This window comes from Stenella coeruleoalba (assembly GCF_951394435.1).
Source record: "Stenella coeruleoalba genome assembly, chromosome: 13".
Taxonomy (NCBI): domain Eukaryota; kingdom Metazoa; phylum Chordata; class Mammalia; order Artiodactyla; family Delphinidae; genus Stenella; species Stenella coeruleoalba.
The window spans coordinates 57,393,762-57,413,942 of NC_137159.1; the positions used below are offsets into that span (position 1 = coordinate 57,393,762).

The 20,181-nt window shown below is 37.5% G+C and overlaps 1 long non-coding RNA gene across 2 annotated transcripts in view; it reads right to left on the bottom strand.

The window, feature by feature from the left end:
* LOC307196130 overlaps positions 1-20,181 on the bottom strand; it is a 538,765-nt gene that overhangs the window by 251,552 nt on the left and 267,032 nt on the right. The gene's annotated exons all lie outside the window — the stretch shown is intronic.

The window sequence follows — 20,181 nt, forward strand, 5'->3', positions numbered from 1 at the left end:
GGAAGGTCCAGTTGCAGTGGACTTTGTGGGCATTCACACAGAGGGGACGGGGCTGGCTTTGAGCCCATTTTCAAGTGTGAATTGCAAGGGTGGGTCCAGAAGTAGAGGATTTTCTTGGCAGGAACACCAGTGGCACCACAGAAACATAGGTTTCTGGTGAACATTCCCTGGGGAGGAGTATGCAGAAGTTCATTCCCCAGTGGGGGTGCTTTGGTTCCACCCACCCCACCCCACAGCTTTGAGCCAGATCTGGGGCAAACAGGTCTTGGGAGAGACATGCCACATAGGTAGTCCAAGTCCCAGGCAGCTGCACAACTGCCTCATTTCTTGCAACCACAGCACCTCAGTCCCCAGGACCAGCCTAGCATTAGGTCTGGGATGAACACACAGAGAAAGGGATGTGATGTTGGGCTGCTTCTGGACAGAACCACAGATGCCTGTATGAGTGCTGCATAGGTTCACTGTGACCACCTTGGCCTCACTAGCTTCAGCACTCAACTCCTTGGAGACAGAGCACTCACTCAAGGGCAATGAAGCCTTATCAAAACCAACCCTCGGGGCTTCTACTCCAACAACTGGGGAGCTGATCCAACTCCCGACAGGGCTGTGATAGCCATGGAGCCAAGAGATGGTCCCACCCAACATCCAGTGCAGACCCTGGACACTATAACACCAATAATACCCACTATCAAGGGGATAATGGCCAGCACAATCTGAGGAAGGATGTGGCTGGCATCCATAATAAAAAGAAATCTTGCACCAAAAATACTGGACTCACACAGTCTACACAGGGATGATTCCACATGAAAACACCCCTTCAAGACCACAGTAGGTAACTGTTTCTCCTAATTCGTAGAGACAGAGAAAGTTAAGTAAAATGAAAATGCAGAGGAACTATTCCCAGTTAAAAAACAGAGACATCCCCTGAAAGAAAAAATATTGAAACAGACCTCACCAGTCTACTAGACCCTCAGTTTGAAAAGGAGGTAATAAAAATGCTAAAGGAATTGAGAAAGATTATTGATATAAATGCAGATACTTGTAACAAGGAACTAGAAACTATAAAGAGGAACCAATCAAAATTAGACAACACAAGGGACTTCCCTGGTGGAGCAGTGGTTAAGAATCCACCTGTCAATGCAGGGGACACAGGTTTCATGCCTGGTCTGGGAAGATTCCATATGCCACAGAGCAACTAAGCCTGTGCTCCACAGCTACTGAGCCCATGTACCACAACTACTGAAGCCCACGTGCCTAGAACCTGTGCTCTGCAACAAGAGAAGCCACCGCAATGAGAAGCCTGCGCACCACAATGAAGAGTAGCCCCCACTCACCACAACTAGAGAAAGCCCACGCAGCAATAAAGACCCAACGCAGACAAAAATAAATAAATAAATAAAATAAAAAATATTAGACAACACAATTAGCAACATAAAACCCAGTCTAGAAACAATGAATAGGAGATTAAATAATGCAGAAGAATGAATAAGTGATCTGGAAAATAGAATAAAGGAAATCACCCAAACAAAAGAGCAGATAGAAGGACAAATGAAAAAAAAAATGCAACACACATGATCTATGGGATAATATAAAGTGTTCCAACCTACACAAAAGAGGGGTACCAGAAGGAAAAAAGAGACAGAGGGGATCGAAAATGTATTTGAAGAAACTGTGGCTGAAAACTTCCCAAACCTAAAGAAGGAAACAGATATCCAGGCACAGGAAACACCACGGATCCCAAATAAGATGAATCCAAACAGACCTACAGCAAGACATATCGTAATTAAAATGGCAAAAATGAAAGATAAAGAGAGGATATTAAGGACAGCAAGAAAAAAAGTGTCAGTTACAAGCGAACCCCCAAAAGACTATCAGCTGATTTCTATGCTGAAACTGTGCAGGCCAGAAGGGAGTGCATGATATATTCAAAATCCTGAAAGGGAAAGACCTGCAACCTATGATACTCTACCCGCAAAATTATCACTTGGAATGGAAGGAGAGATAAAAAATTTCTTATATAAGCAGAAACTGAAAGAATACAGCAATACTAAACCTATCCTAAAAGAAATGTCTTTTCTTAATAGAAAAGAATCAAAAATCTATAGAAAAGCGAAAATCACAGTAGGAAAAGCAAATATATAAAAGGACTTAGGATCACTTAAATAAGCAAGTACATAGCCTAATAAAACAGTCAAAAAATTTTGGAAAAGCAATTATAACTCAATTAAGAGCAAAAGGATAAACGTGAAGATGCATAATATGACATCAAAATTACAAAATGTAGGGCTTCCCTGGTGGCACAGTTGTTGGGAGTCCGCCTGCCGATGCAGGGGACATGGGTTCGTGCCCCGGTCCGGGAGGATCCCGCATGCCGCGGAGCGGCTGGGCCCGTGAGCCACGGCTGCTGAGCCTGTGCGTCCGGAGCCTGTGTTCTACAACGGGAGAGCCACGGCAGTGAGAGGCCCACGTACCGCAAAAAAAAAAAAAAAAGAAAGAAAATGTAGGAGAAGGGGAATCAAAAATGTAGAACTTTTAGAATGTGTTTAAACTTATATGACTAACAGTTTAAAGTAAGTAGATACAGGTCAATATACTTGAAAACCAGGGTAACCACAAATCAAAAACATACAGTAGATTCAGAAAAGTCAAAAAGAAAGGAACTCAAGCACAATATAAATGAAAAGCGTCAAAATCTACCCAGACATTGTTTAAAATAAGTTGGATTCCAGATCCGGATCTACCAACTCGGAATTTCCGAGGACCAGGCAGGTCTTCACTTTCTCAGATGGCAGTTTGAGAACCAGAAACCTAAATGCAGCTTGCCCCCCTCCCAATCTGCACATCAGTTCCTTTATTCAGCTTGCATATCCATGCACGACTTTTATTTCCTTCAGCCCAGGGTTTTGGGGAAGGGGGATTTCCAGTCCCCACTGTAAACTCTCGCCCCACAGGAAAAACTTCAGGCCTCCCTGAGAAGCCACACCTTGGGTTATGTGAGGATCCGAGCTGGGTGTTTTAGGTTCCTTTTCTGGACCCAGCAGTGGCGCCAGAGGTCTGCAGAGAGAAAGATGCCACTGTGCGGAAGTGAAGGGAATGGAAACCACATTCAAAGAAAGACAGAAAAAACGAAAAGGCAGAGGACTATGTACCAGAGGAAGAAACAAGATAAAACCCCAGAAAAACAACTAAATGAAGTGGAGATAGGCAACCTTCCAGAAAAAGAATTCAGAAAAATGATAGTGAAATGATCCAGGAGCTCAGAAAAGAATGGAGGCAAAGATCAAGAGGATGCAAGAAATGTTTAACAAAGACCCAGAAGAATTAAAGAACAAACACCTAGAAGAATTAAAAAACAAACAAACAGAGATGAATAATACAATAACTGAAATGAAAAATACACTAGAAGGAATCAGTAGCAGAGTAACAGATAAATGACCTGGAAGATGGAATGGTGGAATTCACTGCTGTGGAACAGAATAAAGAAAACAGAAGGAAAAGAAATGAAGACAGCCTAAGAGACCTCTGGGACATTAAATGCAACAACATTCGAATTATAGGGGTCCCAGAAGGAGAAGAGAGAGAGAAAGGACCAGAGAAAATATTTCAAGAGATTATAGTGGAAATTTTCCCTAACATGGGAAATAGCCACCCAAGTCCAGAAGTGCAGAGAGTCCCAGGCAAGATAAACCCGAGGAGAAACACGTCAAGACACACAGTAATCAAACTGACAAAAATTAAAGACAAAGAAAAATTGCTCAAAGCAACAAGGGAAAAATGACAAATAACATACAAGGGAACTCCCATGAGGTTAACAGCTGATTTCTCAGCAGAAACTCTACAAGCCAGAAGGGAGTGGCATGATATATTTAAAGTGATGAAAGGGAAGAAACTACAACCAAGATTACTCTACCCAGCAAGGATCTCATTCAGATTTTACAGAGAAATCAAAAGCTTTACATACAAGCAAAAGCTAAGAGAATTCAGCACCACCAAACCAGCTCCACAACAAATGCTAAATGAACTTCTCTAAGTGGGAAACACAAGAGAAGAAAACGACCTACAAAAACAAACCCATAACAATTAAAAAAATGGTAATAGGAACATACATATCAATAATTACCTTAAACATGAATGGATTAAATGCTCCACCAAAAGACACAGGCTCGCTGAATGGATGCAAAAACAAGACCCATCTATATGCTGTCTACAAGAGACCCACTTCAAACCTAGGGAAACACACAGACTGAAAGTGAGGGGAGGGGAAAAGATATTCCATGCAAAAGGAAATCAAAAGAAAGCAGGAGTAGCAATACTTATCAGATAAAATAGACTTTAAAATAAAGGATGTTACAAGAGACAAGGAAGGACACTACATAATGATCAAGGGATCAATCCAAGAAAAAAGATATAACAATTATAAATATATATACACTCAACACAGGAGCACCTCAATACATAAGGCAGCTGCTAACAGCTATAAAAGAGGAAATCAACAGTAACACAAAAATAGTGGGGAACTTTAACACTTCACACCAATGGACAGATCATCCAAACAGAAAATTAATAAGGAAACACAAGCTTTAAATGACACGATAGACCAGATAGATTTAATTGATATTTATAGGACATTCCATTCAAAAACAGCAGATTACACTTTCTTCTCAAGTGAACACGGAACATTCTCCAGGATAGAATCACATCTTGGGTCACAAATCAAGTCTCAGTAAATTTAAGAAAATTGAAATCACATCAAGCATCTTTTCCAACCACAACGCTATAAGATTAGAAATGAATTACAAGGAAAAAACGTAAAAAACACAAACACATGGAGGCTAAACAATACGTTACTAAATAACCAAGAGATCACTGAAGAAGTCAAAGAGGAAATCAAAAAATACCAAGTGACAAATGACAATGAAAACAAGATGATCCAAAACCCATGGGATGCAGCAAAAGCAGTTCTAAGAGGGAAGTTTATAGCAATACAATCCTACCTCAAGAAACATGAAAAACCTCAAATAAACAATCTAACGTTACCCCTAAAGGAACTAGAGAAACAAGAACAAACAAAACCTGAAGTCAGCAGAAGGAAAGAAATCATCAAGAGCAGAAATAAATGAAATGGAAACAAAGAAAACAGTAGCAAAGATTAATAAAACTAAAGGCTGATTCTCTGAGAAGATAAACAAATTTGATAAATCTTTAGCCAGACTCATCAAGAAAAAAAGGGAGAGGACTCAAATCAATAAAATTAGAAAAGAAAAAGGAGAAGTTACAACGGACACCACAGAAATACAAAGCAGCCTAAGAGACTACTACAAGCAACTCTATGTCAATAAAATGGACAACCTGGAAGAAATGGACAAATTCTTAGAAAGGTATAACCTTCCAAGATTGAACCAGGAAGAAATAGAAAATATGAACAGAAAAATCACAAGTAATGAAATTGAAACTGTAATTAAAAATCTTCCAACAAACAAAAGTCCAGGACCAGATGGCTTCACAGGTGAATTCTATCAAACATTTAGAGAAGGGCTAACACCCATCCTTCTCAAACTCCTCCAAAAAATCTGCAGAAAAAGGAACACTCCCAAACTCATTCTACAAGGCCATCATCACCCTGATACCAAAACCAGACAAAGATACTACAAAAAAAGAAAATTACAGACCAATATCACTCATGAATATAGATGAAAAAATCCTCAACAAAATACTAGCAAACAGAATCCAACAACACATTAAAAGGATCATGCACCCAGATGAAGTGAGATTTATCTCAAGGTTTCAAGGGTTCTTCAATATATGCAAATCAATCAATGTGATATACCATATTAACAAACTGAAGAGTAAAAACCATATGATCATCTCAATAGATGCAGAAAAAGCTTTTGACAAAATTCAACACTGATTTATTATAAAAGCTCTCCAGAAAGTGGACACAGAGGGAACCTACCTCAACATAATAAAGGCCATCTATGACAAACCCACAGCCAACATCATTCTCAATGGTGAAAAACTGAAAGCATTTCCTCTAAGATCAGGAAGAAGACCAGGTTGTCCACTCTCACCGCTATTATTCAACATAGTTTTCGAACTCCTAGCCATGGCAATCAGAGAAGAAAAAGAAATAAAAGGAGCACAAATTGGAAAAGAATAAACCAAAATGTTAAAGACCTATACGCTGAAAACTATAAAACATCGGTAAAGGAAATTAAAGATGATTCAAAGAAATGGGAAGATATCTCATGGTATCTCATGCTCTTGGATTGGAACAATTAATATTGTTTAAATGGCTATGGTACCCAAAGCAGTCCACAGATTTAATGTGATGCCTATCAAAATACCCATGACATTTTTCACAGAAGTAGTACAAATAATACTAAAATTTATATGGAAACACGGAAGATTCAGAATTGCCAAAGCAATCCTGAGGATAAAGAAAAAAGCTGGAGGCATAACCCTTACAGATTTCAGACTATACTACAAAGTTACAGTAAGCAAAAGAGCATAGCATTGGTACAAAAACAGACATATAGACCAATGGAACAGAATAGAGAGCCCAGAAATAAACCCATGCATGTATGGTCAATTAATCTTTGACAAACGAAGCAAGAACAGAGAAAAGATAGTCTCTTCAACAAGTGGTGTTGGAAAAGCTGGACAGCTACACGTACATTAATAAAATTAGAACATTCCCTAACACCATATATAAAAATAAATTCAAAATGGCTTAAAGACTTAAATATAAGACAGGACACCATAAAACTACTACAATAGAACATAGGCAAAATATTCTCTGACACAAATCGCATCAATATTGTCTTAAATCAGTCTCCCATGCAAAAGAAATAAAAGCAAAAATAAACAAATGAAACCTAACTAAACTTAATGAAACCATCAACAAAACAAAAAGAAAATCTACAGAATGGGAGAAAATATTTGTAAATGATGTGACCTACAAAGGGTTAATATCCAAAATATACAAACAGCTTATACAACTCAATTTCAAAAAAACAAACAACCCAATCAAAAAACGAATAAAAGTCCTAAATGGACAGTTCTCCAAAGAAGACATACAGATTGCCAAAAGGCATGTAAAAAGATGCACAACATCACTATTAGAGAAATATGAATCAAAACCACAATGAGGTATCACTTCACACTGGTCAAAATGGCCATCATCAAAGTTTACAAATAATAAATGCTGGAGAGTGTGTGAAGAAAAGGGAACTCTCCTACACTGTTGGTGGGAATGTAAATTGGTGCAGCCACTATGGAAAACAGTATGGAGGTTCTTTAAAAAACTAAAAATAGAGCTACCATATGACTCAGCAATCCCACTACTGGGCATATATCTGGAAAAGACCCAAACTCTAATTTGAAAAGATACATGCACCCCAATGTCCATAACAACAGTATTTACAATAGACAAGATGTGAAAACAACCCAAATGTCCATCAACAGATGATTACTTTAAGAAGATGTTTTATATATATACAGTGGAATATTACTCAACCATAAAAAGTATAAAATATTGCCATTTGCAGCAACAAGGAAGTAACTAGAGAATATCATCATAAGTGAAGTAAGTCAGATAAAGACAAATGTTATACTATATCACTTGTATGTGGAATCTAATAAATAATACAAATGAATCTATACACCAAATAGAAACAGACTCACAAGACATAGAAAACAAACTTATGCTTACCAAAAGGGAAAGGAAGGGGGAGGGATAAATTAGGTTTATGAGATTGACAGATATACACTACTATACACAAAATAGATGAACAACAAAGATTTACTGTATGGCACAAGGAACTATATTCAATATCTTGTAATAACCTATAATGGAAAATAATCTGAAAAAATATATTAAAAAACAGTGTTTTTACTGCATCTACTAGGTTATTTTGTAATTGATTTAGATCATTGTTTCCTAATTTCCTTGGAGTTAAGTATCCCTTGTGGAACTTATTTGTATATAGATCACTAAACTTCATTGTTGGATATTTTCATTCAGTAATTCTGCGTTGGGTCTGATTTTCTTTTTGTGTTTTTTGTTTTTTGTTTTTTCGTCATTTTGAAATAAGCCTGCAGGTGATTCTTTTCTCCAAAAAAGTTTGGAAAACATTGGTATAGTGTATTATAAATATAATCATATTGATTATAATCATTAGCAATACTTACAAAGATTAAAACCATTCACTGGTTTTGTATACAAAAACATGGATTTTACATTAATGCTATATTGAATATTTCAGAGTGCTCACATCTAACTCAGTGGGCTTTAGAGGCAAGGCCTTTGAAGATACAAAAGTCCTAACCTGATTCTGTCACTGACTGTGTAACCTTACCAGCCACTGCTTTTCTCTTAGACTCTTTTCCTTGATCCATTAACAAAACAGATAGTAATACTTTTGTATATATTTCACTGAATCTTTAGAGGATAAAATGAAATAATATGGTTATAAATGTGTAATGGGATAAAGCTTTATATAAATTTAAGACTGTTATTATGTACTCTCAGTAACACTTCCAGATATTAGGTAAGGCACGATGACTTAATTAAAATTAGAGTTTTCTAATTTCTTTTTGGTGATTACTAATATTTGACATTGTAATCTCATACACATCCTTTTCTTAAGAAAGATTATAGACTAACTGGTACCAACAATGCTGATATTATTAAACACATTTTACCCTGCTTTGGAACAGGTTGAAATACATACAACTATTTGTAATATGTCTGTCAGTCAAACTGAGGTGTGAAGTGTAATCAGATCTAAGTCTTTTGTGTTGATGAAGCCAATCTAAGAATCAAGTGCACTTGACACTCAACAATGCCAAATCTAGCTATTACATATGTTGAGCAAGTAAACAGGTTAAGGTCTTCTGTGTGCATTAATAAATAATCAGCTCTGCAATTTAAATTTTATTTCAATATTCTCAGTGGAAAAAAACAACCAACACCACCCAGTTGTTTTCTATGACTTATTTGTTTTACCTTTAAAATTTTTCTTTGTGCATATCCACTTTCCTTCTTCATTTTAAGCATCATAGAATAAAATGTTGTACTTTTTAGTCAATCTTTTTTTTTTTAATTTTCTCAAATTTTCATGGAAGAGTAGTCGTTCGTATTTCTAGCTATGTTGACAGTACCCTGCCACATCAAGGCTTTTGATTAGTGATTCACGACAATAAGCAATGGTATAATATTAACTAGATTTTTCTAATTCATTCTAAAATAAGAATGAATGGAATATACTGATAACCTCACAATCACTGAGGTATCTTATTGAGACATTCACTTTGGATATACAGTTTTAGGCAACTTGTTGTAAACTGCAATACTCCACCTTGATTTCAATTGTATTAAAATGCTAGACTGCCAATTACATCACAAAGATAAGGCATAGACTATGAATTATTCTAGGCACTTATAAAGTAAGAAGATGTTCCTGTCTTGGAAGACTTCTTAATCTAAAAATAAAGCAAAACAAAAACTGTGGTTTTTTTGTTATCCATTAAACCTATATTTAACATCTTTATTCTGAATTCTTCAAATAGTGATAATTACCCAAATATGAGAGATAAACAGAAGGAGTGATGTTATTTGGAAGAAAGCAAATGGTCTGGAAAGTCAGAGCCAGATGGATTCACCCATGAATCTGGTACCTACCAACTCTGGCTTTTTTTTTTTTTTTTTTTTTGCGGTATGTGGGCCTCTCACTGTTGTGGCCTCTCCCGTTGCGGAGCACAGGCTCCGGACGCGCAGGCTCAGCGGCCATGGCTCACGGGCCCAGCCGCTCCGCGGCATGTGGGATCCTCCCGGACCGGGGCACGAACCCGTGTCCCCTGCATCGGCAGGTGAACTCTCAACCACTGCGCCACCAGGGAAGCCCCCAACTCTGGCTTTTGATTAAATCATTTAAATTCTTTGAACCTCAGTTTCATCCACGGCTACATCCTAAAATATTACACAAGAGAAAAAAAATTCACGGATACCCTTAAATATAAGATAAAATAATCCTAGAAGGAAATTTCCGCACATTTTGAATTCTTGGGGCAGAGGTAGGAAAAAGAAAAGTAACTGTCTTCCATTTATAGTAGACAGGCAAGAGATGAAGAGTAGCTATTTAGCAGAGTTATTTCAGTAAACCAGAGCTTGGGTAGTTGCCAAATACCATCATAAGTTTAAAAAGATTCAAAGCTTTCTCCTGTCAGCCAATCCTGGTAAATTGTCTGTACAAATTAGAGCTGCACCATCATCGGTCTCAAGCATCTCTCAAGAATCCAAACAATTTTCTCCCCACTGTTTGGCTATGTTTGACTTACATTTCAAACAGAAGCAAAACATGCTTTTATAAATTATAAATTAGAAGTTTACAGTATAATTACCGGGAGAGGTAATTTTGTGCAAATAAATGAAGATCGCGCAAAGAGGACAAGCAGAAACTATTCATTATAGCTTTTGCTGTAGCAAGGGAGTCGGACACCAAAGCTTGCATTGGGCAGAGACTCAAAGGTAGGTACGAAAGACTCAAAGGTAGTAAGAAAGCTTTATAGTGTAAAAAGGGGAAGCGTTTAATGCTCTAAGTGGAGGCTGCTGGCATGAGGAAACTAGAGTCAGGCTAAGAGAAGTGAGCTATCCTCTTTGATTGGTGGGGAGACAGTGGGCTTTCTCTGGTTGACCCTAAGTTATACAAAGGGGATGGGGGCCAAAATTAGGGAAGCTGACAGTTACTGATGAGGTCCTAATCATTCCTGGATGATTGCTGTGGTGACTGTGGTTTGACTTCCCAGGCTGGTTGCTACAGAGGTTGTGGGTCAGAGTTCTATTTTGGGTATGAACTGGTCATTGTCCATTTGTATATTCAGTCTCCCAATACACAGGGACACGTTGCCGAAGTAAAATCTGCCGATTATTCAGCTAGTATAACTTCCTGATAGTAGATTCTGATTCAGACTGATTAACTGGCATGATTAATTGAAGTATCAAAAGTGAAAAGTAAGAAAGGGAGGGCTTCTCTGGTGGCGCAGTGGTTGACAGTCCACCTGCCAATGCAGGGGCCGCGGGTTTGTGCCCCAGTCTGGGAGGATCCCACATGCCGTGAAGCGGCTGGGCCCGTGAGCCATGGCCGCTGAGCCTGCACGTCCGGAGCCTGTGCTCCGCAACGGGAGAGGCCACAACAGTGAGAGGCCTGCGTACCACACACAAAAAAAATTTTTTTAATAAAAATAAATAAAAAAAGAAAGGGAAAATGAGCAATGAAAGTTGGAGAAGGAGATGCCAGCTGAGGCAGTAAAGAAGAGCTGGCAAATCAATGGCAGCAAGTAGGAATGAACTCGTGCATAAATGAACTGTTACAGCTCAAGCTGAGTGACCACAGTAGCACTAGCACATACTTTCCATCAGCACATATTCATTGATTTTTTTTTTGTGCTTTGTACATTGGAGGCAATTAAAATGAATGTCCATAATATAATACACAGATATAATCATAGATAGATGTTTGAAGATGAGTATGAATAAAATAAAATTACTCAGGCTTTTGCAAATTTGCAACATTATAATACTTTCTAACTATCGCTTCCAGGCCATAAGATCATGCTAAACCTCTGCAGTGGGTTTGGGTTTTCCATGGAGTATGAGGGATATTCCTGGCCTCAATCATCCTTGAGAAAGGTTAAACCAAAGAAAGACCATGAGAACCTGGGAAACAGAAATTTAGATACATTTCTGGAAAATATCCTCTCTCTTTGTGGGCAGGAGCTGTGGAAGGTCATACTTTGAATTGTGGATGGCGGTAAGTGGTTCTAATGCTGGGGAATAGAGGGAAGGCAGGAAGGACACAGCTGAGGACTTAGGCAAGGAACCAGTTTAGCAGGTGAGAGTAGAATAGCTCTGTTATTGCTTGAGTTACATTCCCCTTCCATTGTTACTTAAATTTTAGTGAAGCCCTGTTATATATATACATTGTTTGCTATCAGTTGTTTGCGTCCACACTTTGGAAATGGAGAAAAGGGAAAGGGTTGGCAGGAACTTCACAGGAGAAAACAGTGTTCGCTCACACAGGGCCAGGGTCATGGGTCGAAGTGGAAAGGAATGAAAGTCACCTGCAAAGTGACTGTGTCACCTGCAGTCTCACAAAGAAATAACTGGTGACACTCGGAAGAAAATGAACACAAAAAATGGGACAATGGAGCATAAGCCCTTAATAGTCTACTTCAGTGACTATTAGAAAATGCAGCTCTGGACAGAGTCTTTGATAACGGTGTATAGGGTTGCAGTGTGGGCAAGTGGTTCAGTGCTCTTAAAAAGCGGTCAGGCAGTTTAAATTCAGAGAATATTTATGGAAAGACATGAAAAGAGAGTAGAGAAAAAATAGTACCTCTGGACTGCAAAACTGTGTGTAATTAAAATAAGACTTATTTTGGTTGAAACGATATGTAGAGCAAATACATGGTAGGAAATATGCTTCAGTTTCCTTGTTTTCTTGTTGAAATCACCAGAGGACAATGTTGAGCTGCAATAACATACTTCTAAAATGACTAGTCATCTATTAATTGAAATTCCAACGTTTAAACCAGATTTATATACATTTCTATCATTTTTAATCAATTATAAATGTCATGCATGTGATTATATATAAGTATTAAGGATCTATTGAAAAAAATCAGATGTATCCCCACACTTCTCTGTTCTTTTCTTCATTCAAAGGAAAAAAGAATAAAGAAAATGATTGTTATTTTTTTAACAGTTGCAAATCCTTCTCTCCCACAAGTCTTTCAAAATTTTGCAAAAACATTGGGGAATACTTATTGCATGCCATATATCTCTACATCTGAGATATGGCATACATTTGAAAAAATAAATGCTTGTGAGCTCCCATTCAATTTGAAAAGATGAGTTATTTATGCTAAATAATCTTTAAGAAAATAAAATCAATTTTCAATCTGAAGACTTCTGAAAAAAGTAATAAATGACCCATTTTCCTTGAAGTGGACTCACTAAGCTATTCATTCATAACTCCTCTCTTTGCAACTGGAATGAACATGAAATTTGAGGTTAAATACAAAGAAGGAAACAAATTAGCCATAATGGGTAAACCATTGACAATTGTGGGATCTCCAGTCCCCCAGCGGCAATAAGTAATGAATATCTACCTCGGTAGTATCAAAGTTAAGTTCATGCACAAAAAATTCTTCAGAAACTGTGAAACCCTATGGAAATAGTAGTTCTCATTGCATTGAGAAGTTGGCATAATCATTAATGTTCAGTCTAGTAATCAGTATGTTAATGCCTACTAAATGCTGTTTTCTCAGTTAGATTTTCTTTATAAAGAAAACGGCACTGAAATGGTATGAGTCTTGGGAATTCCATGGCAGTCCAGTGGTTAAGACTCCAAGCTTTCACTGCCAAGGACCTGGGTTTGATCCCTGGTCAGTGAACTAATATCCCACAAGCTGTGGGGCATGGCCAAAAAAAAGTATGACTCTTTAAGAACATAAAATAAAGGGGAAAATAAATCTCTTTTATTCAACAAGCATTTGCTCTGCCAGGTATTCTGGGTTCTGGAGAAATAAAGGAGATTTTCTTCAAGCAATTCAGAATTAAGCAAGAAATCAGGAAGACAAACAAGCAACTAAAATGTAGAGTGGCAAATGCAGCGATAGAGAGAGGCAAGTACAAAATCCAGAGATAATGCAGAGAAAGAAGTAGTTAATCCTGTTTGAAGGTTGAGGCTGAGTTAGAGTTTGTTGCAAAAAAGTGAACATTTAGATTGGATCCTGTTGGAATTCTTCAGACAGATAAGAAAATGAGAGTTTAAGCATAAAACGATATGTACACATACATGGGTGAATGAGACAGTGTTATATGCTCAGGGCATTTCAAGCATTGTTGCAATACATGAGGAACAGAGAAAGTGATACGAAATGCAGCTGAAAAAGTAGTCCAGGACTAGCACATGACAGTTCAGCCATGATAAAATATTTGGCCATTTTGCTGAAATGGATGGGGATCTAAGACAGAACTATTTCCTCCTCATGTCCAGTCTGTCACAAGAGAATATAAGGGAAGATGCAGCTTTGTGATCTTAAAAATTCATGCACACTTAAATAAATGACAAGGATTGTAGGAAACAGAAAATATAAGGATGCTTGAAAAATGACTGGATGAAACATATGCACACAGCCCACATGCAAACAGATCCCTAGAGATAATGAGCAAGCTAATTGCTGGCTCCAGAATCCTACACAGCACAGAATGTACAATTAAATTACTGCTTAAAGATCACGATGTATAAGTCTTCATTACAAAATTAAGAGTAAATCATTGAAAAGGAAAATACCTCCAATATTCTTGGCACTCTTCACATAAAACTTTACATCTGGATGTTTTCTTAGTCATTTTAACACAGGATACTTTGTGCTTGGACTTTGAATAAGGTCAACGTATGACATTTTAGAGAATTCTATTTCTTTCTTTTTTAGGGAAAAATGAAAACGTAAGTAGGTTGCAAACATTTTGTGAAAGTGTGCCTTGTGATGTAGGTACTATACTTGAAACTCATTTCAAGGGGCACATATAATTGATTGGTATCCACCTTCCCCCCAAGAAGAAGATCAAAAGCTGTAAGGTAAAATAAGAAGGCGACTCTGAACCAAATCTAGATTCTGACCCCATCTTTGCCGATAACATACTTGATAATCTTAAATCTTCAACTCTCTGAGCAACAAAGATTAAATCAAATATTCCCTATACAGTGCTTAGCACAATGCCTAGCACATAGTAAGCACTCAGTAGACAATAGCTGCTGCTGTCAGTTTCCTCAGTCACATGCTGTAAGGTTTAGACTGCATATCTAAGGTCCCTTTTGGCTCTAATACGTGATTTTTAACACTCAAAGTGAAATATTTACTGATTTTAGGTCATTTATTCCTTTTTAGTCTTTGATGGTTATTCTTATCCTTCTGACCTTAATTATAGAACACTGTTGATATGGTGTCGTCATTTTTATTGTCCTGAAACACAATCTTTCCCTTACCCAAGGATAAGGACTGTCTAACTAGTGGCATAAGGATCACCTTGGGAGGATGGAAAATGTCCAAGTTCATGAGCCTCACCCACAAAAATTGTGGTTCAGTAGATCTGGGGTTTCGTCCAGATGATTCTGACCATCTGGTCTGAAGAACACAGTTCAAGAAACACTATACTAAAGAACTAACATTGATAGTGTAACACTGTATTCAAGAAAAGCAATTCTGGAGCTGTTATAAAGATGGGATGTTGCTGTTATCATTGGGTTTTTTTAATACATCTTTATTGGAATATAATTGCTTTACAATGCTGTGTTAGTTTCTGTTGTACAACAAAGGGAATCAGCCATATGCATACATATATCCCTGTATGCCCTCCCTCTTGAGCCTCCCTCCCACCCTCCCTATGCCACCCCTCTAGGTCATCGCAAAGCACCGAGCTGATCTCCCTGTGCTATGCTGCTGCTTCCCACTAGCTACTTATTTTACATCTGGTAGTGTATATATGTCGACACTACTCTCACTTAGATAACCCATATACCTTTTTTTTCCCTAACAGAATAAGCACAAAATCAAAATTCAAGCCTAATTCTTGTATAAAGTAAGACTATGGCCTTGCAAGTGCTTGTACCATTATTCATGCTAGTGTAACTAGACTTACTGAATGCACTGCAGAACCTAGTAAAGGACTGCAGATTCCTGCAGTTTAGCACTTTCTACCGAACCACTACTGCTATACTCTGTTGCATTATGTGCAGAGGTAGGGAAGTGTAGCCAGAGAACTGCATGGATTTTGTATGTGTTTTGCAGCTGGAAAGCTGCTTAAGAAACAAAAACAAAGAAACCAAAAAAAAAAACCCTCTTCAAGTATCATTTCAGTGCTCTAGCCATGCTAATCTTAATTACTTCTTATGGGGCATGCGCAGAATTTCAGGTTTTATCAGGACTATTCTTTTTTAACAAAAAACACAGAAAATATAAATGATCAGAAAACAATAAGAAATTATAATTTATGTGACATGCTGTTTCTGGGCAATTTCAGGTTATCGTCATATAAAGGTTCACTATAAAAGTCTCCGGAAGTCTCTTGACTAAAAAATAAGAGGATATCAGAGAATATATACCTAAAGTGCAAGGCCAAAGTATTGAGAGGATCAATGGGGAATGCTTACTTGAGATTTTAAAAGGTGTTTTAAAGCTTAAAAAGAGAGTAACAAAATAAATCGTGTAGGAAAGGTTATCTGCTTAAAATATCACACTACTTCTATTTTGTCATTCTACGGGGATTTGAGCTGAAGTATGATACCTATCAGTTAGAAATAAAACACTATTATGTTAGAAGACTAATTTCTAAAGTCACAAATTAAGCAAAGAAAAAATTCCTATATCCAATTTCTTCAAAACTCCTTGCGCAGCAGAAGAGGCAAAATTCTAGGCTATCACAGCCTAGGTAAGATTTTGAGTGGATAGACCTTTCTGTGACCTGGCTTCAGGAAATTGATTGTAACTCATGATTGAACACTTACATTTGGCTGGTAAATCAGAATTTAATCTGTGGGATTGTGGAGCCAGAGTGTAAGAAGGACTCTGTCTTCTGAGACAGCAAGTGAGTGTGTAGAGTTGGAAGTTGAATGGGACACAGAAAGCAATACATCAAAGAGGAGCATTAATACTACCCCAAAACCCAGTGATCTAAAAACAGCTGTTAAAGCTAGGAGTTTGAGAACTAGAGACATGAACATAAGGTAAGGGGTCTAATTTAAGTGAGAGTGATCTTAGATGTTTATACACCATCAGCAACATGGCACGTGGATGATGTCATCCCTGGGTAACAGGCCGGCGGGGATGCGGATAATGTCTGGAGAGGTCATTAGGGCAGAGAAAGATAAAGCCAGGTGGCTTAGCCATCATTTACCACTAAGCAAAAAAGCAAAATTTGAGGTCATTTCCTAATTTTATAGGTATAATATAAACTTCCCAGATACTTAAATTGGTCTGCTGGAATGAGAAGGAATCTAGACAACATTTTTCAAGTCAACTAAACAATAGAACATCAGAATTATTTTTCATTTTTTTCACTGTTTCATAGATTGGATATTTCCATCTATAGGTATATCTTCAAGTTCACTGAATTTTTTTTAATTGAAGAGTAGTTGATTTACAATATTATATTAGTTTCAGGTGTATGACATAGTGATTCAATATTTCTGTAGGTTATATTCCGTTTAAATTTATAACAAAATAATGGCTATATTTCCCTGCGCTGTACAATATATCCTTGTTGCTTATCTATTTTATACACAGTAGTTTGTATTTCCTAATCCCCCCTATTTTGCACCCTCCTTCCTCTCCCCACTGGTTACCAATCATTTGTTCTTTATATCTGAGTTCATTGGATCTTTTGTTCTATCATCTCTCTTCTGATATTACCCATCCTATGGATTTTTTTAAGTACTTTTTTTTAGAGCAGTTTTAGACTGAGAGGAGGGTACAGTGATTTCCCATATATTGCCTGGTCTCACACATGTATAGCTTTCCCCATTATCAACATCGCTCACGAAAGTGGTATATTTGTTACAACTGATGAGCCTACATTGACACATCATAGTTACCCAAGGTCCACAGTTTACATTAGGGTTCACTCTTGGTGTTGTATATCCTATGGTTTGGACAAATGTACAATGACATGTAGTCATCATTATAGTATCGTACAGAGTATTTTCACTGCCCTAAAAATCCTGTCCTCCACCCCAACCCCTGGCAACCGCTAATCCTTTTATTGTCTCCATAATTTTGCTTTTTCCAGAACATATAGTTGGAATCATGCAGTGTGTAGATTGGTTTCTTTCATTTAGTGATATTCACTTTAGGTTCCTTCATATCTTGTCATAGCTGGTAGCTCATTTCTTTTTAGCACTGAATAATATTTTATTGTCTGGTTGTACCACAAACAGTTTATTTATCCATTCACCTACTGAAGGACCATCCTATGAATTTTTATTTTGGTCCTTGAGATTTTTGGTTCTAAAATTTCTATTTCATCCTTTTATCTTCTATTTCTTTGATGAGATTTTTTATTTATCCATTGGTTCAACAGGTATTCACAATTGCTTGCTGAAGCATTTTTATAATACTTGCTTCAAGTCTTTGTCAGAAAATTCCAATATCTATGCCACCTTGGTGTTAGAGTCTATTAATTGGCTTTTCTCATAAAGTTAAGGTTTTCCTTTTTTTTTTTTTGGTTTGCTTGTAAAATAACTTTGAATTGTCCCTGGAAATTTTAAATACCAAGTTAGGAGAACCTGGGTCTTGTTTACATCCAATGGAGAATAGCTGGTAGTTGGTTCATTCAGTTCTCAATGCCTTTGATATGCAGAATAGGATCAGATTCATGCATGAGGAGGTTGGGGATGCTCAGGAGTTAAAAAGAAAACTTTATGGAGTTGCTTTATTGAGCTTCATCCTCTCCATGATTTTCCCAGTACTTTCCAGTTCCCTGAAGATCTCTTTTGGTTCACTGGTAAAAAAAATCTCGGGTTTTAGTTACCCAACTCTGCTATGAACTTCCACAACTGTGCCAGTGTCTGGGGTCAAGCAGTAGGGAGACACGGAGAGAAAAAAGCAATGGGGTTCACACAACACTTTTGTAATCAGACCTTCCTTGAACACAGAGAAAGGTTCCTTTTCCTCAGCATTTTCCCACTGTCTGTCATCACCACCATGGGATTGCTTGAGGGCTGGGGCATGATAGAACAGACAAAAGGAAGAAAAGAGGCGATTTTCACACTTCCTTTGAGAATTAGGTGTTCCCTTTCCTGTTTTTCAAGCCAGAACTAAAGGGATTCTTTGTGTGTGTGTGGTACGTGGGCCTCTCACTGCTGCGGCCTCTCTCGTTGCGGAGCACAGGCTCCGGACGCACAGGCTCAGCGGCCATGGCTCACGGGCCCAGCCACTCCGCGGCATGTGGGATCTTCCCGAACCGGGGCACGAACCCGTGTCCCCTGCATCGGCAGGCGGACTCTCAACCACTGCGCCACCAGGGAAGCCCTAAAGGGATTCTTATGTCATAGAATTTGAACTTCAGGTTTTTTTCTTCTGTTTTCTATGATTTACTTTGTAGAGTCCAAATAGCTGCTCTATTCATACTGCCCATATTTTATAGCTGTATTCAGCAGGAAAGGCTAGGTGGAACCAGAGCACTCAGAGTTTATTTTAAAACAAGTCTTTATAGGGAGGGTGGGAGGGAGGGAGACGCAAGAGGGAAGAGATATGGGAACATATGTATATGTATAACTGATTCACTTTGTTATAAAGCAGAAACTAACACACCATTGTAAAGCAATTATACCCCAATAAAGATGTTAAAACAAAACAAAACAAAAACAAGTCTTTAAAGCAAATTTGGAAAATTCACAATTTCTAGAAAAAGTTAAATGTAATTTCTTCGACAAGTGGAAAAAGAATGATTATACATGGTGTGTGTGATGATATGTACATGTGTATTTTGTACACAAACATGTTCACAAGCAAATGTACATATAAAAGTGCATAGCAAATTTCATCCTTATGAAATTAGAAGTTTCACAGTCTGAAATTACCAGCAATAGTTATTTCTTTGGATGAGCAGTTTGAAAGCTGATTTTAAATAACACATATTATATTGGAGAAAAAATTGTAGTCAATATTAGTCATTTTAATTTTTTTCTCAAGTTCAACAGAGCAAATAGTCATTAATTTTAGAATGGAAAAAAGTGAATACATAGAAGAATGCAATCAAAGGAGCCTGCTACTGTTCATGTAATTTTCTTATAGAAACACACTCCCCAACAGATTACATTCATGTTTTCAGCAGGCATCAGTAGAGGGAGGTTCATCACGATCACATCAATCACTAATGGAATGACTCCGTTTTCTCTTGGGTTGCCCAGTTTGGTGTATCAAGTTATAGAACACCTGTAGCTAATAAAGAATAATTACTTTCCTATAGCTACTTAAATTTATACTTTGGATTATTAAAACAAATATTTTCAAATGTAGTCCTCGCTAATGTACCCGTCATTTCACTTGAATAATGAGAATCGCCTGGACATTTCCCCTGTGTTCATAATCAAAATAAATTTACAGTTTTGTAGAAAA